General features: G+C 45.5%; 1 protein-coding gene across 2 annotated transcripts in view; it reads left to right on the top strand.

Moving 5' to 3' along the window:
• ALMS1 (ALMS1 centrosome and basal body associated protein) overlaps positions 1-23,929 on the top strand; it is a 417,466-nt gene that overhangs the window by 349,703 nt on the left and 43,834 nt on the right. The gene's annotated exons all lie outside the window — the stretch shown is intronic.

Here is a 23,929-nt window from a genome sequence, read left to right on the forward strand (position 1 = left end):
AAGATGGTTCTGGTGATGGTTCTTGTGGTAGACAGATAGCAGGCAACGGTGTGTTAGGGCCCCAAAGTCTTTTCTTGGACTGGAGTGCACAGGCCAGGTGCAGGCCAGCTATTAGATGCAGCATCGGGAGCCCCACACAACTCAACTCCACCTGGGACACGTCTGCCAGGTGTGGCCCAGTGAGTCCTGGTGGGCTAACAACGTTGGGTTCTCTCCTGCTGTGGGGAGCGCCCGATAATTTATTGGGTGCCCTGGGCCAGCAGTGGTATTTGTGCCACCTGGGTGGAGGCAGTGCTTACAGGTGCTTTCCTGCTTGTCAGGGTTGTTCCAGAGGCAAGGTGTGGGCTGTGACTGGTGCGGTGCGCCTATAAACCACTGGAGGTTTATCAGTTGTGACACAGTGCTCCGTAGAGTAAAGGAACCCTCATGTGATCATGCTTGAGGGTCCTTTACTCTAATTATTCACTTTCATTGCGGTGTAGCTGTGCCAGGTATCCTTTTTTTTTTTTTTTTTTTTTTTGCTTTATACCCTGCATAGGTTCACATGCCCCCCCCCCCTTTGACCTATCCTCGACCCTGAGGATAGTTGCTATCCAGAGGCGCTGTCCCTGTCGTCCAGTGATGGCAGTTGTCATTGTGGCTGATGACCCTACAAGCCCATCAGGTATTGTCCATGATGTTCGGGTTCTGTGCTTGTTGGTAGTTTGACTATAGGTGATCTTCCTGTTGGGTGATCTTGCCGGTCTGGATGGATGCTGGGTCCCGGATGATTTGCCCACCAATCTTGTCACTGCAGCCTTGGACCATCTGATGGCACAGACTTATTGTTTATCTCTACTTGGTCGGAGTGCGGTAGTATTGAGGATTCAGGTGCTCTGCTTCCAGGTCATCACTGGCATTTCCCACCATCGTGTGTGTAGCATGTTCAAGGCCTGGAACCTTACCACGGCTTGGATATAATCCAGTGGGTTTGTGCACATATGGAACTGTGGCACTCCTGTCCACACCTGTGGCAGAACTGCCAAGGCTATAGTGGTGTGGTACGTTGTTGGTTCACTTGGGGCTGCCGTGGCTCCTGAGCGTGCAAGATAAGCTGATGGTCTCTCTCTCGGGATGGCAGTGTAGAGTCTCTTCCACGCTCTGGTGGCCTTGATGTCATTATAGGTGGTCGCTTGACGGGCACCCTCTGCAGATGCATCGCCTCGATGGTTTGGCGCAACTCCTCCACTTGATGTCTCAGGTCATACTCTGCATGCAGTGTATAGAGACGCCAGTTAACTTGACAGAGTGTACATTGCGTCCTCCATCTCACTTTCCAGAGTGCACACATCTTGGACCAGTTCATCAAACAGTGGTGGTTTTTGGGTCCATTCACAGAGATGTATCTGTAGAAGCAACAGTGGCAGCGATTTGACTACGCACATGACCTGTTGCAGCCTGGCCAGGTTGAGGGGTCTGGATGCGTGCATGGAGTGCCTGGATGACTCTCAAAGAAGCAACAACTGTATTCCTGGTCTGTAGCTCTCCAGCCGTGTATTATTTGGTTGGTCTGGTCCACCCAAAGTTATTATTCTTCTTCACCCCTCGGGATTGGTTTCTCCCTGGAAAAGGATCTCAGGCGGTAGGGGCCATGCATGGATGGTGTTGCGATTGGCCTTGTGTTACACGTCCATTTGCCATGGAGGAAGCGATCAGTTCTGGTGTGGCACTGGCACACGCTCTAGACCCTGGTACAATAGGGGTGGTTACGGGTGCACCATGATGGCACCTACACTGGGCGCTGCATGATGACTGGGTGCAGCGCTGGGCAAGGCGGATTTGGGCTAAGCAAAGGTCGTGTGACTGGTGCACTAGCCTGCAACCCTGTCCATGTGGTCGATGCCTATAGAGGATATGACACGATTGGGTCTCTCCATAGATAAGCGTCAGTGTCTCAGGGTCGACTTCCTTAGGCCCTTAGCAGACCAGCATACTGTAAGGCCAGTGGCATTACCGAGGTATTGGACCGGTCCGGTGAGGGATTCTGAGGACAACCTGAGCACCTAGTGTAGAGGTGTTCTCCAAGGGACATTGCCTATAATAAATCAATGATCAGACTAAATTGCCTCACCCTCTGCCCAGCTGCATATCTGTCTATCATAGGGGTTGGCAAATGTGGTAACAATCAAGCACAATGATTAGAACAATATATAGAAATCCCTACCCAAAATGTGCACAAAAATTGATTGCAAAAAAACTGAAACTTAGACTGTCAAACTGTACACTACCCTAGGAAGAAAAAAAGTGTATGTATGAGGTAAGTAGGTAGGCTAAGAAGGATCTCAGCAGTGCCTACACAAATGTAGTGAGGTGATTGCATTACGCACATTATTGGGAGGCACAAAGTCCATACACTGCACTGTACAAAAAACAATATATAAAACCACCTTACTTCTGAGACAACCTGGCCAGGGCTATCTCAAAGTCTTTGTTGCTGCTCTCTGATCTTGGCACTGCTCTCTCAAGATCAGTCCGACAGCAGGCAAAACAGCAGCAACAGTGTGTGGGGGGCCCCAAAGTATTTTCTTGGGATGGGCATAGGCAAGAGGCAGCACAGCAATTAAAATGCTGCGTGCGGTGCCCTACACGTCATCTCCACCTGGGCAGAGTCTGCCAGGTGTAGCCCAGAGAGTCCTGGTAGGCCACCTGACAGTAGGAAGGCCCATTTTCCTATAGCCTGACCAGGAAGGCTGAAAACAATGGGCGCCGCCATGGTGTGGGGAGTGCCTAATGGGTGTCCCGGGCCAGCGGTAGTATTTGGGCCACCTGGGTGGATGGCAGTGCTTACAGGCGCTCCCCCGCTTGTCAGGTCCGAGCAGGGCAGGCACAGAGCAGAGTGCCTCAAAACCCCCAGAGCGTTTGTCCATTGTGACACGGCAATCCACTCGCACCATTAACTTTTTTTTTTTTGGGAGTAATTACTGTAAACAATCTCCTTCGTTTCTAGATCTCCGGGTCCTTCCTTATTTTGGTTTATGCCGCACAGGGTGGGGGGGGGCGTAGAGAGGTAGGGTGGGGCAGGGAGGAGGGGGGTGGGGGCGTTCAGAGGGGTGTGGGGGGTCCTTTATTTTGACATTTGTTCAAAAAACCACTGCAATGGCAAAAAAGAAATAAAAATCAACAAGAAATGTATGATGCTCCCATAGTGTGGCATTGAAAACCTGGTGTTGACGCATTTCGCGGCTACCTTGCCGCTTGTTTACAACCAACTGTCCCATTCCCCCGTACACCATTTAAACCATCTAATGTGTTTTAAAAACAGAAATAGAAAAGGGGACTAGTATCTCTCAGACCTCTTTTACTCGGAGGATTCATGGCGGCCATTACTAACTGGTTGATGTGTTCGTGTATTTTGCTTAGTATGTTACTACTAGTGGGTGCATAAGCTAAAATACCTAATTTCATCCAAGTGTATTTGGGAATCTATGGAAATTTCAGTCAGTCATATCTTGATAACGTACCAAAATCGCAAACATATTAGTGTCCAGATAATTTCGGTGTTTGCAATTTGTATCCCCAATATAAGGAGCAAGAATATGCTGACTGAATTCTACTTCATAAGACAGGCAAATAATTGCTTACTGCTCGGCATATTTTCATTGGTTGAATACTTGCTACTTATCACCAGACTTAGACTGAAGTACCGGTACATTTCTGTTCATTTAACAGCGTTACAAGGATGGCTCTGTGCAAGTCCTGCTATTATATACATACACTGACAAACCTTTAGTTGGAGTGCATTTGAATGGACTAGATTTAACAGAATAAAACCCTTGAAATTCAGCGGATGTGGGAAGTTATGACCAGATTAACTCGGAGCGCTCCTGTTGTTGTCACCCATAATGCTATGCCCCAACCCCCATAATGCCATTTTCTTAACCAGATCTTTATTGACGAAGGGTAGCACAGGAGCAAAAACTATTGTCGGTAGGCATTCCAATATCAAACTCTCCCACCTTATAAATGACTCAGTTGTTCATACATAACAATGTGTCATCCAGGTAAACATAATATACATCTAAATCTCGTTCTGTGCCACCTCCAGTATACCTAGCGCCAGCATAACATTTGCTCTGAAACAAAGAATACTGTGAACGGTCTTGTGTTGACGGGGAGGTGTTTTTCATGAATCCAGGTTGAGGCATGTATGTTGTCATTCCAGACCTTCCTACACCCCGCATTTAATTTCTTCACTACCCTTTCTTCAAATCCCACCAGCCCTTCTGCGCAACATTATACCATCCCTCTTTCCCATTTTTTAGTGTGATACACTGATCCATGTATTTGCATCAGGGGCCTGGTGTGGCACCATGGTATATCATGACCTGCTTCATTCTTGCAGAATTTTCTTTTGTGGGTAGTTATCAACTGTTTTCCCTTCTGGGGCCTTCTGTGTTATATTCTAAGATCATATTTTTGGTAGATTTTCCCATGGACACGCTTTCTGGTTTCATAAAGTTATCTTCACACACCTCCTCCCTGTCATCTATCCATTTTACTTCGACTGCATGCCCCTGAAATAGGCCCCTTGTTTTGCACAAAGACAGATGCATCAGACATCCCCCGCCCTCTACTGTTGCTTCTTGTGGCAGGAATTGCTTTGGTGTCTCTGCGAGTTATGAAATGAGTGAACACATGTAGCAGGTGTCATTAGTGCTCCCCCGTCCCACCCTCTTCATCTCCCTGTACCAGGTTTTTTCGGAAGCAAGGTCCCATTCCTCCCCAATAGCATTGTCAAATTCTTGAATTTTGGATATACTTCTTTTGTGTGTGTCTCTCTTTCACCATCAGCAGGCGTTCTCATGCTACCCCTATACATTAGGAACCAGAAGGAAAGAAGAAGACAGCAGGCAGAAACACATAATATTCCAGTCCCCATGGTATTCACATCAATTTCTGTTTTCCACATATTTCCCCTAGTAGTTTCTTGCCAATCTTCTGTTTCATTGGTGTGCTTTCTATACCATCTAATTGCAGTGCAAAATGTCCATGTTAACTCAAATATACTTCCCATTAGGTGACGCTTTGATGTTGTCTTTGCGAACGTTGGACATATGGATTCATGCCCTCCTTTCTTTGATCTTCACTGCCGTTGGGGTCGCATAGACCACTTTAAAGAGGGCGCGAAATCTCGGCTCCTTCCATTTTCGAACCACGTTGCAGACGAGAATTCGGTCACCTGGGAAAAAAGGCTGTGCTTGCTTGTGGAAATTCTTCACCCTGATGGGTACTTGGGTCCTTTTCAATATTGGTCGATTGACAAGTAGGTCCTGGAACCTGGCGGGAGAGGTAGCAGAGAACATTTGTCATTTCTGTCATATATGCTTTCATTTCATCTCCAAGGATCTCGGAGCTAGTGTTAGCGTCCGAAATTCTACGTGTCGGAGGGACAGATGTATGCATCCTCAAACCCCTTACAATTTTGTGCAGAGTTACGTGTTGATCCACACAGGATGAGTGCAAAAAGGGAAAGGGGGAGCCAAAAAATGCACCTGTTGCCAAGCATTCTTTTAGTAAGCGGTTGAGACGTTCAACACTCCTGTTTGCCTGCAGCCGTTCCACTGTGAAAAGTTTGTGTTTTATCCCCAGGAGATGCGTAATCACTTCAAAACGATCGTTGGCGAAATGCTGGCTTTATCTGACCTTATTTCTTTATATATACCCCATCTTGGGAACACCTCCCACACAAGAATTTTGCATCATTTTTTGCGCAGGGTCCAGCCTCAAGCCAACGTGAGAAAGGGCAGACAACAATTATCATATACCTATAAGAGGCACATCTTTCTTGCATGTCAACGTAGTCGATATGCAAGAGCCAGAAGGACCTTCCGGCTGAGGTACTGTCTTAAAAGTATGACCAGACAAACTGTTGACATGTCATGCAGTTTCTCATAAACTCTGCCACTCTCTCATGCAAATTAGGCATGGTGCATCCTTCATTCGTCTCTGCTGCGATACTTTCTTAGGATGCATGGGTGGGTAAGTGCAGCTGCTCTAGTGCCACACTTAGCAATTCCCTGGGAATTACAGGCTTCCCAGTGCTATTCTGTCTCCAAATCAGATCGGTGGGGAACAATGAGCACCCACACTGTATCCATAAATCTTTTTCCTAATTTGGTGCCTCTCCCTGCAGCTCGATAATTTGGACAATGGGTATTGTGTTGACATTTTCCTCTTTCTTCCTCCCTGCCCACCTTCCTTTCTGCTGCTATTAGTGGGGCCCTTCCTTTCATCCCTGGGTACCTCCATGTACTCCCGTCAGGGAAATAGAAGCAGCCTATCAGCCATTTTGTTTCCGCAATGATTTTCTGTATTGTTTACCCGTGTGGGTGGTGCATTTTATTTTTGCCACCTCTGCTGGTACTTTCAGAGCCTCAATCAACTGTTTGAGTAGTTTGGCATGTTGTACAGGGGACCAGTCACTTTGTTTGCACCCTCTTTTTTCCACTGTGCTAATACCAAATGTATTCTTGATGTAGCATAGGCATAATCAGAAAAAATGTTGGCGGCATGTCCTTCTAACATGCTTAATGAACTGATCAGTGCCACCAATTCTGCTGCTTGTGCTGAGTAGTGTGAACGTAATCGCAGTTGAGATGCTATTAGATTTTCCCCATTTATAGTGCACACCACCGCCGCTCCTGTATGCCTTCTTTCTGTCTGCGGGTCTATGTTGATGACCCATCAATATAAACCTTATCTGCCCCTGCTATTTCTTCTTCTTTTACCTGAATGTTCCCCTCTATTCTGTCCATGTGCACCACACAATCATGTATTAAGTCCCCTTCCTCTATGCGCTCTGCTATGAAGGTAGCTGGGTTGACCACACAGCACCTCTCTATTTAAATAGCTGGGTTGGTCAGTATTACCTTGTTGCCTAATGCCCTTTGTGTTAGTGTGCTTTTGGATTTCTCAATAGTGAGTGCTCCATATACAGTACTACGCTACACGCCATTGTGATCATTGCCGCCTTTTCTATGGCAAATTCTGCAGCCACAAGCACTTGTTCGCAGGGGAAGTGTCATGGTCTTTAAGTTACCACTGTAGTAGGCCAGTGGCTTGTATCCCTTTTGTGAGGACCACCATCATCACTAAGCTGCCCGGGTGTGAGAACAGATAAAAAAAAGTTTTTGTAATTGGGAGTGCGTGTTCTAACTCTGTGAAGCTCTCTTTCATCGCTGCTGTCCATTTTAATCACCTCTTCTCTTTTTGTGCCTCTTCTAGACCCTGCAACAGGGGTTTTGTGAATGTGCAATACTCCAAACACCCATGCCCTACAATAGTTGCATAGTCCCAGAAACCTTTGCATCTCTTTCACTGTGCGTGGACAAGTTTTGGAATGACTTGCCTGCACTCTTTCTGGTGTTATCCTGCGCCCCTCAATGAATGTTATCTGTCCCAGGTACATGACCTCTTCCTGGTAAAACTGCAGTTTTGCTTTGTCCACCTTGTATGCCTAATCTGCTAACGATATCAGAAGATACACTGAATCTGTCCTATAATCCTCCTTTGTTTCACTTCATATTAACAAGTTGGCAACATACTGGATCACTGTGCTTGGCATGTGTACATTACTCAGATCCATATGGATCACTCTGTTAAAGCTGCTGGGTGATCCACAATATCCTTGGGGCAGCCAAGTGTGCTCGAATCGCGGCCCGCTATACGTAAATGCGGTGAGATATCTTGACCCTGGGTGTAATTGGATAGAGAAGAAGGCGTTCTTCAGGTCAATTACTGTGAAGTACTTTGCCTTTGTTGGAATGTTAAACAATATTGTGGCAGGATTTGGGACCAAGGGAAATTCAGACAAACCACATCATTTAATGGCCGTAAACCCTGGATAAAACGCCACTCGCCCTTTGATTTCTTTATCGGGTATATCGCAGTGTTGCATTAAAAAAAAAAAAAATTAATTACATTTGTTACTCGACCAGACCCTTAGGTATCACGGCAAGGTTACAGACAGCTTGAAAATACATACATTAAGTTATATTGACAGTAGATAAAACACATAGAATCAGGGGAATCGAAACAGAGATAAATGATATAGTAAACAGTAGAACACAGTGGCAGGTATAGGCAAAGTTGAATTGTATACATAGGAAAAGGCAAGATACAAGTTTTATTTACAGAGTATTGAGCTGGCTATATTTATTTGTATTGGTTAAATAGCCAGGTTTTCAGTATTTTTTTTAAAAACCTTAGGGGTTTCCTCATTTTTAATGGTAAGTGAAAGGGTATTCCAATGTTTTGGGGCTAGGTGTTGGAAACTGGTACCCCCTGCTCTGGTCTCCTTAAATCGTGGTAGTAGCAATAGTGCCTGGTAGTTGGATATTAAGGGTTTGGTATTAGTTTTTCTGGAAATTACCTGATTTAGGTAGATGGGAGCATTTTCATGGAGGCATTTGAAAGTGATGCTTAGTGTATTAAAGATGACTCTGGCTTGGATGGGGAGCCAATGGTGATCTCTTCTGATTTTGGATATGTGACCCGATTTCCTTATTCTGAGGGCAGCCCTCAAGGCTTTATTTTGTATCAGCTGCAACTTGTTGAGGTTGGTGGTGGAGGTGACACTTAATTGTCAGTAGGGCTACATATAGGTGGAGACAGTAGTGACTGGGGCTGTAAGGAAAATCATGACCATTGTATATGTTGAGTCCACATGAGATCATTGTGTAAAGGGTGGGAATAGATATACGGTCGCACACAATGTGGCGATAATGAGGTATGGCGTGCAATTTCGCAGAACACAAATAACGAATTTTACAGTGCTGAGCAATCGACCATACTGGCTAGGTTAGGTCGGGTCACTGCGTGCGAGATATGGGACGCATGTTTGGTATAACGGCGTTGTAGTTCATCTCATATGAGTGGGCAGGGTCAGATGGTGGGCTATGGAGCTGTAAAGTCAGATTTGTGGAGCGGATTGTGGGGGTGCAGATCAGCAAAGTCAACAGGCGGTTGTGAGGACTATCTTACCTCAAAGAGGGTGATCCAGTGGGCAACCACGCAACTAGTGTGCGAACAGGCGCAGAACAGGACCTTTGCGAGAGCCTTTGCCGGAAAGTCTTTGAGCCGGCTTCCGCCTGCCGGCAACTTGGGCGAGCGAAAATACTAGCAGGTTGCTAGGCAATGTTGACAAAAGCCTCGGTCTGGCTCCAATCGTTGTGGTTGGCTACGGCGGCCATTACAGCCCATGCGCTTCTGAATGGCATAATGGCAGCAGAATGCTGGGAGACTTCGGAGAATCAACTGATAAGGAGTGGGAACTTCGGTAGAGAGTGGTTACAGCAATCTATATATATCAGCCACAGGGCTTGCATTCAGGAAGAAGTGCGTCTGGTCATGCGAGTTTCATCAGCTGCTTCAGCAGCTTCTTGTAGGTGCCTGGCGTGGTGCTGGGGCTAGGGGCTCCTGCCCGGACCAGGGTTGGATGTCGACTGAGGTTATCTATAAGAAAGGTGATGAGGATGGCTGGATGATGCCCCGTTGCCATAGTGCGTGTAGAGATATATTCCCTCATCTGCTTTTCTAGATGAAGGGTATTGTTTTGCACGTGGCAGTAGTGCTCCTTCTTTTTTTTTTGTCTTCCCCGCCCCCACTCCCTTTGGTATTCCTACCCCCTTGGTCCATAGTTTCTCTGGCCCTTTCTTGACGTCTTCTTCTGTTCGTCTGTTCCCTCCATTTTTTAACTGAGTTAGTCTTAGTATCAGTTTCTCTATTACATGAACAAGACATGGATCTGTATCTGAAACAACATCTCTCCCTCCTCCTCCTCCTCATCAGAAAATAATTGTTCATTAGTTACTCCATGTCTTTGCGTGCTACCACCTCTTCTAGTTGCAGCACAAGTGTGGTTCCCACTATGTCTTACTGGCATTGTGGTCTGAACAGAAACTCTGAAGCCAATCATGTATGCCTGGGATCCATCCTAGCAGAATCTCAACCCCGCACAGGAACATGCTTGGGTACAAGAGCTGTGCTTGCAGTGAGCTTTGTGCTGGGACAGAACGTAGTACCCTACTTCACCGGGGTTTAGCCTTGTAGAGAGAAAACCCCTTTCCTTTTCCACCAAGTAACACGCAACAATAGGGGGCTCACAGAAAGTCTGAATGTGTCCAGTCCTAGCTGTAACTGACGACCCTGAAGAGGAACCCGAGGTAGCAGTGAAAATAGGAGCAAGAGAATGTTCCTTTCTTATAGATACAGGAGCAACCAAATCCTGCATCAGGAAGGGGAAATTCCCACTTTCACATAAGGTAATGGATAAACACAGCTTATCTGGGGCGAACAGTAATGGCTCATAAAATGAAAGTCGACGATTAGCCAGCTGACTATATAAAGCGGGTACAAGAACTATGGACCCAAGAGACCCGGAGGTCCTGGGATGAAGGCATACCCTTGTTCTATTACATACTGATAAAGGGATTGCTGACATAAGTACTACCATTATACACGATGTGGGCATCGAAGCTAAGCGGTGGTCCGAAATACAAGCAACGATAGTGCATTATTGCAAACGAAAACAAGAGACTGAGAGGAAGGCGTCACAAAATGCTGCCAAGGCATAAAATAGACTGGTACAAAAGAAACTAGCCAAGTACACAATGGAAGGGGCACTGATAGTGCCAGACGCCACAGTAGTGGCACCCGCCTCACAGGCAGGATTTCCGTCAGGGAACATGCCACAGCAAAGAAACTACATACAGCCGCAATACACACCGCAATGGGGAACCTCACCACAAGGGAATTACATGCAAGGGGGATTCATTCCCATGGCAAGAGGGTATTGCAGGGGAGATATGGTATCACAAGTATGACACTGATACAATGGGTACAATTTGTAAAACCGCTGGTGAAAAATGTTTTGGGTTGGAGAAACTCATAATCTGCCCTATTACTAAAATGAGAGTAGTCTCGACCATGCAGTCCTAGTGGAGTCTGTCAAAACAAAATGGCCTATGCTAACAAAACCTAATGCCTGCCCTATCTCTTGTACAAAAAAGTGTAAAAAGAGAAATGTATGCAAAAGGAATAATCGGTGTTCAAAATTAATAAATGTGGTTGTACCAACTCTCCTCCCCACATTAGACCTCACTGGGTTAAGTTGTTCCTGTAGGCAGGATGACACACTCTGGCTCAACTTCCGACACAATAAACATCACAAACTCTGCGTGTGCATGGCCTCCTCGTTGATGCGCATTGATCAGGTCTGTGGTTGCTAGACCCGCGCCCTGGGGGTGGCTGGCTTGGATACCCTCAGCTAACCGAGAGAACTGAAGATCTAACTGGGGCCTCAAAGATTTACTCAGGGGCCTTCCAATCCCTTCATATAAAACTTGTAATCAAAAGGAGCACCCACCAGGCACGAAGCTACGCTGTTTATTGCAGCTGAGTGAGCACACATTACACAGAACAGTGGGCTGGAGGAACTGATTGATGAGAACTAACATCTGATCTTACAGTGAACATTAGTTTTGTACTACAAATGTAATAGTCAAGACAAAAGAAACAGTTTGAATGTACATGTTTTCAACGTTCCCAGGACAGTCATTGGCTGATCCACGCCATATCCTTGGTGCAAGACATAAGTAAAAGGTGATTGGAGCAAACAGGTCAACAGTATCCCAAAACATCCCTCTCATGTGGCGCCACAGTGCTTCTGGTGGGCTGGGAGACATTCATACGGTACCTGCCGGCTATTGGCCTTTGCAAACCTTGTAGTGGATACTCTGAGGGCTGGCTACGTCCCAGGGACACAAAAATCTACCGTCTGATTGGTTCTTCCAGAGACGCAGCTCTGTTCAGCTTTCCTTCCCATAGTCGGCTGCCGGTAGGGACCTGCTGCCATGTGAACGGGTATCTGGCTCAGATCCAACTCTCCACTACCCCAGAGCGCCCGCAGGATTGGCTTGCTACCCCATGTTGACATCACAAAGGGAGGTCATAGCTGGTTCAGTCAGCCTGTGATGTGAAGCTTGAGCTCTGTCTCCGGCCCCCCTAGCCTGCAGGATGTTGATCACGTGTTTGGAGCGGGATTTCCCAGCGAGGCCATCTTTGGCGCTTTCCCTGCTAAATGTGTTTTAGTTAGGACAGTTCCTCCGTATGATGTGCTAATTATACATGGGCCGATGGTACACACATTGCATCCCTAATCCCACAATTCCCAGCGTAGCCCTCTCCCATGGTCAGACTGCAGTTTGTATGTTCGTGTTTAACCCCCAACTACTCCCAGAAGGGGCCCTGTCTCCCCTTTCTTACTCTTGGTGGTGGTAAATTTGCCCCCCTATCTGGCGCTGGATCAGACCTTCAATACAAGAATGTGGCAAACAGGAGGAGGTAAAAGATGGAAGTATCAGGGGATGGTGGAAAAACATTAGAAGGATGTGGTAATAGAGATACAGGAGGCGGTGGCTAGACAGCCAAAAGAGGGGATTAGAAACAGGAGGAGATGAAAAGGAAGAAAGAAACAAGAGAACATCAGGAATAGGTGGTGAGAGAAATTAAGGCAGACGTTTTGAGAGAAGGAAGGTTTTAGAGGGCACGTTTGTCCCAAGGAAAGGGCACAGTAGGGCCAAGACCCATATCAGAAGAAGTTGGGCCCATTGGTGGGAGGAGAAATAAGCTTGTGGCCTGGCGGTGAGGTGGGACAGGTCTAGCACAAGAGTAGAGGTGTTCCACAGAGTAAAGATGATGGTCTAGAGGAGGGAAGGGAAACCACCCTAGGAGAATTCCCTATTATAGGACAGTCAATCTACGTTCCTTTCCATCTTCCACCTGGGGAAGCATGTCACAATATTGTACATCAGCGTTTTTCTGGCTCACTTATGTATTGCACTTGCCCCGTGAGATCTATACTCATTTAGTAGGTAATCTTATTCTACAATTTAATGGTACTCATTTTATCAATATCGAAAAGGTGACTGGCAGAATAGGCTTTGATGAGTCTAACTTGCAAAGTACAGAATGAGGCGAGTGACTCCATGGAGATTACTGTACAGAAGATATCACACTCACTTTGTTTGCAATGCGCTGGTTGAAAAAAAGGAGTACTTGGGTCGTAGGATTAGAATGTTGCCCAAAAAGCCAACACATACCACTCTATGGGGAACATCCCAATACTAGCACAGAAGGAATAAGAACACAGTAGTTTGTATGGTGAGTAACTTTTCCTCTGTTGTAATACCCATTCATGTACTGATCTTTCAACAACAGTGAATATATTGCTATTCTTTTGTGGGTTTTGTCAGTATGGCCCCCAAAATGAAGAGACCAGACAGACTGCAACATATGGTTGTCAAGGAGGGTTTCAGGGCACAAGCAACGCTTCCGGTTCTGAATCCCTCGCAACCACAAGTAAGACTCCCATCGCAGGATGAGAGTCCAGATGAGTTGTAGGCCTTCCCTCTTACCGTTTCTAGGTGTGGGTTTTCCTAGGCAGGTACTGTATCCCCTATGAAGTCCTTACCTTACATGTACCCTCAACAAGTAGCACTCTGTTCCAGAGGTAGCCCGAACATCAAGGCGCAGTCCCCAGTAGATCCTTATCTCAGTATTTAGGCCATGTCCATTGGCAGATTTGTGTGAGGGTTTGGGGTCATCGAGTGTGAAAAATAGGCCCAGACATGTCCACTTCTTCTTTAATGTTCTTTACGCCTGAAGTAGTTCTAACTTCCTAATGGCCTGCATTGGGATTATGTTCCCCCCCCCCACTTGAAGTACACCTCTATGGATCAGGGTCCCTCCCCAAGCCCTGCCCCTCTCTTCCATCTTCGTCTGTTGCCATCACTTTTATTGATCTCCTTCAAATGAGAAGAAAGGCCTGCACGTTAAATGTACTCACTTCTACTTGTTAAATACGTCACCACCTCTTTCCCTCTCTAGGTGTGCTGCTGCCCCCTCCCTGAATGTCGATTCTTCCACCAAAATCCTAACTTTTTCCCTGACTCTCCCACTCTTCACCAACAGTGCTTCCACCTCCGAACAATCTGCTTCAATTTGTGTTACCAATATTCCAACATATGCTACTATGCCCTCCGCTTCCTGCACTAATATAATCCTCCCCAACGCTCCTTCAGTCCTCCTTCCTCGCAGTTCTACTCTCCTATGATATCCCCTCCTAAACAAACCGCTTTCCTCTTTCCACCACTCTCTTTGGGTTCCCCATCCTCTCCTCCGGGGTTTCACCTGCTTTTTGGTGTAACTCCATCTCTTCCTCTCACCTTTAACCTCCTCCAACTCTCTGCCACAAACCTCTTCTGAGGATTTCCTTTTCTATTCATTCTATGTATTCCTCTGACCACCGACCTCCTATTATTTCCTGACCCCCTCCTCCACCACACACTGCTCTTCAAGCCTCCTCCTCCAACAGTAGCTCTCTCCCCTCTCTGACCTTCCCCCTTTACTCTTCTCTTCACTCATCCACCCACACACTCCCAGAGTTGTGAGCTCCTTTTATAGTCCCCTAATCTCTATTCTGTGAGGGTTTTCCCTGCAACCATTTGCAGCTGTATGGGCAGGTAATGACTTGAACCTGATTGGCTGATCTCTCTTCCTGTGTTTGGTCAGGGTGGGGTTTGCTGTCAATTTTGACTCTCATTTTACTGTCAGATGTTCCTATGGCTGTAGGATCCTTCTTCGAGACAGTTTTGATGAGTTTCTGTGGGCAACTATTGCTTTTGTTGTCCCCCTATAAACTTCACCTAATAACTTGGGGTAGGTTGTAGGTGCTTAGTTGCTGGATTAGGTTTAGTTTTAGGCTTTGAGGCCTACGGGCATGTAGTACGGTTTATAAGAATTTTTAATAAATCAATTTCTGAGGTTTTCATGATTTCCCTTTTTGTCTTCTTTACTATAAAATAAGTATTTATAGTGCTGGTCATTCACTGTTTGACTTTTAAGTATGTGAGGTTACTATGATTCAAATATATATTGCTGTTTCTATTTCAGGTCTTTTGTACTTTTAATATATGAATATTATAAATCATGTTTTCTGACTAATAGAACAATTTACAATTTTTCAGTGGATTACCTTTCTATTTTATCTTTATTTGACATGTTTGACCCGGTCTGGCCATATGTTGTGCTAAATGCCATGACATAAATCATGTCATTTGGCTTGTCATATGTAGTGGCGTGACATATGTCATGTGTATCCCCCACATTATACAACATTTTCACCATTTTCAACATTTGACCTTCTTGACTCCATCGGCATATCCTACACAAACTATGCCGATGATGCACAAATCCTCCTCTCGCTATCTGACAACTACCATGACGACTCTGCCTCGCTGAACTCTGTCTACCTGACCATCCAAGCCTGGATGGCCACTCATCGTCTCTGCCTGAACAATGACAACACAGAGATTCTCCTCAAAGGCTGACCGACAGTGATAAATAAAACCCAATGCTCAATACACAGAATTCAACATCGATGGCAACATGATCAATCTCACCGGCAGTGAAGACTCTGGGAGTCTACATGGACACCACGCTCTCATTGTCCTGACAAGTGAATGCTATTGTCTCCTCTGCCGCTTACACTACTAAATTGATAATTGCCGCCAGACCCTTCCTATCCGAAGACTGTTGCTTGACAATCACCCAAACAGTTATAGGTGCCAGATTGAACTATTGTAATGCACTCTTTGCTGGCACTTCAAAGGCTAATATCAAAAAAATGCAGGTGATCCAAAACAATGCGCTTTGCGCTGCCCTCAGCATACAAAAAGGCGCAACCCATCCCACCGGTAAGAAAAAAAGGCTCTTTGGCTCCCAATCTGAGAACGCATCCTTTTCAAAACGTTGTCAATCACCCACAGATGCCTTACCAAAGTAGCACCTCCATACTTCTCAGAAAGGATCCAGAGTTCAATCCTCTAGACCAGTCAGATTAGCGTATGCACACAGAATTACCCAGCTGAACTACAAAAGAGCTAAAGCTGGAGCCTCAAACTTCCCAACGATTGCAGCAAAACACTGGAGTGCTCTGCCCCCAGCCCTGCGAACTGAACAATCTTACTGGGTCTTCAGAAGAGCATTACAAATGGGGCGCTTTGCATAATGTGGCTGAATCTATACTTTTTACTTGTGTAACTGGTTTTGTAACAGTGCCTCAATGCCCTTGGGTTTAGTGCGCTCTATAAATGTGGAAATAAATCAAATAAATAAATATATTATTGTATATCCTATGACGTGTAGGTTCAGCTATTGGGTCATATCTCATGACAAACTGTAGTGTCATATGACATGACATATTGCCATATATGGCATGACCCAAGTCATGTTGTGCATATGTGTATCATTTTTAATACATATCACATGTGCTTGATTTGCATATGGCTTTTCTACTCTTAAAGAAGCACAGCAAGCTGAATAGCAGTGGTTTAGTTAGCTGCCCAGAGTAATGAGGAGTTGGGATTGATTCAAAACCTCCTATTCATGGCTCTTCAGTTTTGCACATGCCATATTTCATGTCACGTGCTTTTTATGCTATGATAATTGTAACATTGGTGTTCATGATAGGCTGACAATTTGATATTTCCAGTGAGATGGACATTCCCAGTAAGTTTCCAATTTGGCATTCCAAGTACGGAGTTTCAGGTTTGCGGATCCATTTGCACTCAGCAGTCCGGATTCAAGTCAGTGAATCCCAAGGGCCGTGACATTGTTGGTCAGATGTGGTTTTCTCATTTCCCTACCTTCTGTATGTTTGTTTTGGCCATAATCACTTTTCTTAAAGGGGCCGCACACCCCTTTTCTCCTGGATTGGAGCAGCTGGTTGTATGGCTTGCTGCTCATTGTGCAGAAGTTTGAACAGAACAGAGTTTGAGCTAGAGTTGTGGGCTGTGTCATTTGGCAAGTGCCTTTCAAGCTGCACACCACTGCACACGCCTATACCTTCTGCGGAGCAACCATCCAGATGCGTAGGGGGGACCCCAACCCCTTAGGACCTTGCAGGGCTGGACTCTAATACCGGGCATGGCACCTGGTCAGAGTTCCAATTGAGTATAATTCAGTGGCCCTGTATAGGGTAAAGATCTTTTTGCCCATGGATAAATGCAACAGTAAACCAATCGCATTATTCTCTGTAGCCCACGTTGATTAATACAAAAGTGCTGTTTAAGATATGGGTGAAAATTACTTACTTCACATGTAAGCTTCACTAAGGGTTAATTCCACCATGAAATTATTTCATAAAAAACTCAATTGCATCTCCTTGAATGAACTGAGCAGGTCAGTGTTCTCAAAAAGGGCTGTTAAAGAGAACGTGTGGTGCAATGCAATGAGGTTACTTGGTTGCGAGCATGCTTAATGGGAAACATATGCAAGTCGACCTAAACCTCAGATTGTGCCACCAAAAGATAATTTGCAAGCTCTATTTGACCCCTGCAAGAATGATGTTGTTCAAAGTGAACCTGTCTAACATATGTTGAGTGTGCAGAAAACACATAGGATCCAGTTTCCACATGTTCCTGGAACGTAAGCAGGTTGCTTATTTTGGAAGGAAGTCCTGGACTGTGTGTATTTGATTTCTGGCTCTGTGATACCCGGGTTGTGGTGCCAGGGGTCTTCCCATAATGTTGAACTCTTCCCCACAAAGGCTTGCTATGGAAGGCATGCTTTGATTATTGCCAAAAAGGAAATTCTTCAGGTTTGAAAATACTCTATTCAGCCTTCTTTGGAGGACTGAATAGCTTGCATGTTGTTGCTCTCTCTTTGGGAGAAGATATTCCATGTGAATGGCGACTCATTTTTGACGAACAAGGCCACATGGACATCCTATAACGATTTGTATGTGTAAATGACTTAGCCTTCCCCTCCCCTTCCTTCCCAGTTAGTCCTTTTATATCTTTGCCATACCCCGTTCCATCCAAGGTCTTTTGCTGTTTGTGTCTTGTATCCTCTGCCAAAAGAATGTTTTGCTCCATCTATCCTTCCTCATATTATAGGCACGGTCTATTTGCTAGGTTCTAGCATACAATGGCATAGTATTCTTAAGAACTCAAATGGCCTAGAGGTGCCTTTATTTGGGTCAGGGTATAGTTCCTTGAAGTGTATTGTACAAATCCCCGGATGTCGTCACTTCTCCCCTAGGGGGAGGGCGGACCTTCCCATGGGGCCAGAGAGGTGAGGCTGCTACCCGATAGTCCCCCTGGTGGCGGTACTTAGTGGGTGGATCTCATGAGGAGGCAAGTCCCCTGTGGAATTAGCGACGACCTGGGGAGAACATGGTGTCCCCATAGCCCACCTAACCCTAACACACCTTGCCACCCCTCCCCACCCCCGCCTTCACCAATACTTCCCTAGTGCTCCTATATGTTTGTGGCATGCCACCAATATAGGAAATACTGGGACGAGGAAAAGTGTGTACTCCTCAAGGAGCATGTTTTCATTATGTACTGAGACGAGGGAGAGGCCAATTTACTCACTGGAAGACCTACAGATCAGTACTGGAACGAAGAAGCAGTGTGAAAGCAAAGAGAGCACTCTTGAGAACCGGAATGAACAGTCTAGTTGCTCCCGAAAGCTAATTGGGCAAGGCCCGTTCAAAGCGGAAGCGGGAAACCCAGGAAAGGGAGAGAGACCCTCTCTGGAGGAACCACGAGCATGGGGATCGCTCAGCTCAGCAAAGGACTCGACCAGTTGCAGGAGAGCTTACAGGGCAGGGAAGAGGCTCTTACCTGGTCCAATGTGCAAGGCCCATCCGGCAAAGCAGAGCAGCCAGCCAAGGAGAAGGACTGCTCGGTTGCAGGAAGGTGCAATCTGCAAGTGCCGCAGAGGCGCTGCTGCGTGCTGAAAGAGCAGAGGGCGGAAAACCCTGAGAACGACCAGGCCTCGATGGTAGAGATCCTAAAGGTACAAGGGCTTCCGTGGCTGTTAGAAGAGGTACCAGAAGGCACTGGAGCTTCAGTATTGGGTCTTAACAGAAGCCCCTAGGATACATGCTAAACCCCCTAACGAAAAGGAACTGCAACACTAAGGAGAGAGAATCCCACGGGTCTGGAACCCGCATCCTTCTATGAAGAATAACAAACGTCATCTTCATAGTCACAGTACCTGGCAGGATAGTGAACTGGGTCTGCAGCACCAAAAGGGAAGAATCACACGGGCCTGGGACCTGCATCCTCTTATGAAGATCAACCCCAGTCATCGCCATAGTCACAGTGTCTGGCAGGATAGTGAACCAGGACTACTGCACCCATTCAGGACGAACACACCGGTCTGTGACCAACATCCATAAGATTGGGAACGTTTGTGATATAAGAACTTTTGAAGTGCAAAGAAAGCCTGGGGAAGGGACGTTTGTGTGATAAACTGTGAAAGTCTGAGAAGGGTTTGGGGGGAAGGAAGTCCACCCGCCCAGCCCTTGTGCACTGGAAAGCAAGGAGATCTCTGGAGAAGGAGACAATGCCTCCTGCTGTCTTCCCAGAAGATTGGGTATCATGAAACCCATCAAAAGAAGACCTGCGGAACAGAGTCAATCCCCGGGCTCGGTGAGTACGTGAACCATATACCTGGAGAAGAGAGACATTCTCCAGGAACCCAATAGTAAAGTACAGCAATGTTCAAGAAGGAATGATCTAAGTTGGGACTTTTTCTTTTGCATTTGAACTGAACCCTTAAGACGCTACAAGCTGGAACTTTCTTTCCTTCCTCAGAGAGGAACTGAGACCTTGACAATGGAGTTATTCACGCAGGCTAAATTCCCCCAACGCTTGGAACTGTGGCTCATCGTCCAGAAGAAGGGAGTCTGTCTTCTGGACCAAGAAGACCCAATACCATTTTTCTTATTAGTTATAAGTGTGAGGGATAGAAGTGGACGGTGGACTCTTTTTATTTACTTGTACATTCAACCGACTCAATAGTTATTTATTAGAGGCAGGAAAACCCCTCTTAGAGTTGGGGAGAGTTGGGTTTCTTCTTTATTTTGTACTGAATAAAAGCCTTTGCCGATCACCATGCCACTATTGTGTCAGACACATACTTCTGCACCCTTACAGTATTCATTTATTTATGCAGACTTTAATCTTCATTCGGATTGTGCCGGGAACCTAATATAATAATCTGTACTTGCATGAACACTGTAACATTGCCCTTTCAAGTGTATTGAATACACATTGTTTTACTAAATAAATGTAGTCCACTTAGCTAGCCAAGAATGGCGGTCATGCTTTCTTGCTCTTGTGGCAAAGCCTTTGTACTTCTGGCTATGGACTGTCCCAGCAATTACTGATCATCTGCAGTTTCTTTGTGCAGTAAAATCCCTATATTATGTGTGTTGCATTATGTCCTTCTCCATGATATAGCACATAGAATACAGCCTTTATCCCATCATTTCTAAGCTGTGTTAGACCCCTGAATCCTTCCACATCTTGTATAAGTACAACCCCCTACACATAATAGTCTCATTCAGTGTTTTGTTTTTTGTTTAGGAACGTTGCCTACGTCACTCTGTATCCTAGCAGTGAAGCCTGTGTAAGATCAGGAAGAAAGAGTGTAGACAGAGAGGGATATAAGAAAAGGTATGTCATTAAAAAGTCCTAGATAAGCTGTTGCAAACTTTAGACCTTTAATCTCTTATTTAGTGATACTGATTATGTTCAACTCTACAGTCTTCACTTCTTACCTTCTGTAGGTAATAGCTCCTTTGTCTATCAGTCTTTCTGATCAACCTTAAAGGGATATAAGGGAGTCTGGTATTTCATTGTAAGCTTTGCTGTTTGGCTTATAAGTGTCCCTAGGATTGCGTGCTATGCTGCAATGATGGACACTTTGAGTTCAGCTGGTATTTTGTTGAATTCTTCACTGTTTCCAGCTCAGAGTGGCTGTGAAGTGGGTCTCTGAAGTCTCCCAAGTTACGCTTTGGGGACCTCTCATAACATTCTGCAAACTACTCCAGTAGTAACTCATTGGAACCTGGTGTGTGAATTAGGATTCAGCATGCCTAGAAGTGTGGGTTCTTGAGCACCTGTGATTGTGAGGAGAGAATGACGAAAGTCGTGGAAATATCTATATTTTGAAAGATTTTACTTAAAAAAATAATCATAATAATTTACATACAAATTACACAATAGTAAGACTGAATTCCACAACAAATGAATCACGGCTTACCATTGCTTACAACTTAAAACACCTTAATGGAATAGTGAAATAAATACATACATATTCTGTTTCTTAAACATAAAGCAGAATCAGAAGACCAACATTAAGGGAGACATATGCAGTTGGGCACTTAGAGAAACCAAATATCTGGGACTGTATCAGGGATGAAAATGTGCACTCGCCACTAGACATTGGCTAGTCATAAAAAGTGCAAAATGGTGTGCTGTGTGTATCTGTAGAATTGAGGTGCCAAGTGACTTTTTATGGCTTGCTAGTAGCCTACCACTTGACTCTATTGCATACCGTGTGTAATGGCAAATCCATGGTCGGTTAGATTCACGTGCAATTCAAAGGCATATTCACTGCACCTTCGGCTTTACACATAGAGATCATTAAAGAATAATCAAATGTTTTGTAAAATGTTGTTTCCTCTTTAGGTTTCTACGTATATTTTTTCCAACCGAAAGGATAACTCCATTAAACCAGCATTGATTTCTTCCCATTTTTCAACTTCTGCAGGATGTTGTTTTTTGCCAACTACCCAAGCCTGGATAGCCATTTCCTCTGGTGAAATTTGAAGTCCCAAATCAGCTGGGAATAAACTCTGAACACTAATACCTTGTACAGTATTGTCAATTCTTTCTCATATACCTCCCAAATAATCATTCACTCGAACAATACCATTACAAGAACCTCAAGTACCAAAGGTCACCCAACAAACGAGGTGATTAGATAGCCTTAAGTGATGCCTTTTAGTGGGTGGGCAATACAGCGGGCATGCATCCGTTGCTCTCTATAACCCCTCCTCGAAAATACACGTATCACTTTCAATTTCCTCCCCTAATTTCCTGGAACATTCTGATCACCATTTCCTTGTATCTTCTTAGCTCGTAGTCACTAGTAAAAGGCATAGTTTGGTGGGAGAAGAACCAGTAAGGAGGTGGGTATATTACAGACAACATGGTTTTGGGATTAAACCTGGGTGAAGGTCATGTTCAAGTGCTTCTTGAAGCTCGGGAACTGCTTTCTCAGTTCCCGGCCATAGACATCTCTACTGTAGAGTAGAGCTCACATAAATATATTCGAAACGTCTAAGGAGCCCATCAATGGAATGCCTCCACTGCAGCTGTATCGGGCATCCAAGTAAAAGAAAATGCAGATCATCTGGAGCTTTTTAATGAGACCTTCACTCTAGCAAATAGAAGCATTGTCAGTTTCCAATGTACCACAGAAGAAGCTGCAAAGCTCCACCCAAATATCAGGAGAGAAATTCCTCAAGCTGGTGAAACAAGGCAGGCTCCCTAATGGACCCAAGCCCACCAGACATCTATAAATCAATACTTACACAGGGCACACCCTGAAATGCCACAGAAGCCTCTTCAACCAATTGCTCTCAACATGGAGAGTACCACAGGTCTTCAAATCTGCATACCTCAAACCACTCCTCAAGGACACAACAGGCAGATGTGGAAGACCTCTCTAACTACAGACCGATATCAAACATTCCCTATCCGGCGAAACTACTAAAGACCTGTATCTATGAACAAACACTGGCACACGTAGAAAACCACCAACTATTGGACCATGCACAAGTCAGCTTCAGACCCATGAGAAGGACAGAGGGCCTCATTACGACCCAGGCGGTCCGGAAATAACGGTGGCGGTAAACCCGCCGCCACCGTTGTTTCCGGACCGCCTAATCCCGACCCCTGCAGGAGGGAGGTGAGGTTCCCGCCAGGTCTGACCTGGCGGGTTTAACACCTCCCGCATGCAGGCGGACGAGGAAACACTGGCAGCATTACGAGATGCTGCCAGTGTTTCCATGATTCCGATTCCCATTGAGTCCCATAGGACTCAATGGGAATGGGGATTTACACCATTCCGCCTCCGTGATTCACGGAAAACCGGGGTTGTAATTCCCCGGTAATTCCGGGAATCACGGAGGCGGAATGGTAATACGAGTCCGGCGGTAACCAGGCGGTTACCGCCGGACTCGTAATGAGGCCCAGAGACTGCACTTTTCTCTATCTGGGATGACCTAAAGACCAACGCAGATTCCAACAAAAACACAGCACTGATACTACTCGACTTCTCTGCAGCGTTCGACACAGTCAGCCACAACATCTTCATCAAGAGACTGGAAGAAATAGGGATCATCGACACAGCGCTGCACTGGATTTTCTTTTTCTTATCTGAAAGAAGAGCAACCATATGGATAAAATTCTAATCTGCACTGCAGGACACTACCTATGGAGTACTACAAGGATCCTCCCCATCCCCGCTCCTCTTCAACATCTGACCCCACTAATCAACCTCATCAAAAGGTTCGGCCTCACCTGCTACAACTATGCAGATGACACCCAAATCATGTACAAAATCGAAGATGTACAAGAGGAGAACACAACGCTAGTAAACTGTCTCAAAGAACTCAGACTCTACGAATGGATGAACCCAAACAGCAAGTCAACCCAGGCAAAACGGAAATCATGATTATATCCAAAACCCAAGGAAGTAACCAATACATCGCTTGGCCCACAGAACTAGAAACCGTGCCCACGCCATCCAAAATTCTCAAAAACCTTGGAATCCTAATGGACAACGAGCTTACCTAGAACCACAAGTAAACGCAATAATCAAGAAATGCTTCTTCCACCTGCACACAATCAAAAAGATTCTACCATTCCTCTCTGTCACGCACAAAACACTGGCCATCATCTCCCTCATTATGTCCAGGATAGACTACACCAACAGCCTATAACTCGGAATGCTGGATTATCTA

Source organism: Ambystoma mexicanum, chromosome 6q (assembly GCF_040938575.1).
Source record: "Ambystoma mexicanum isolate Mex_15411 chromosome 6q, UKY_AmexF1_1, whole genome shotgun sequence".
Taxonomy (NCBI): Eukaryota; Metazoa; Chordata; class Amphibia; order Caudata; family Ambystomatidae; genus Ambystoma; species Ambystoma mexicanum.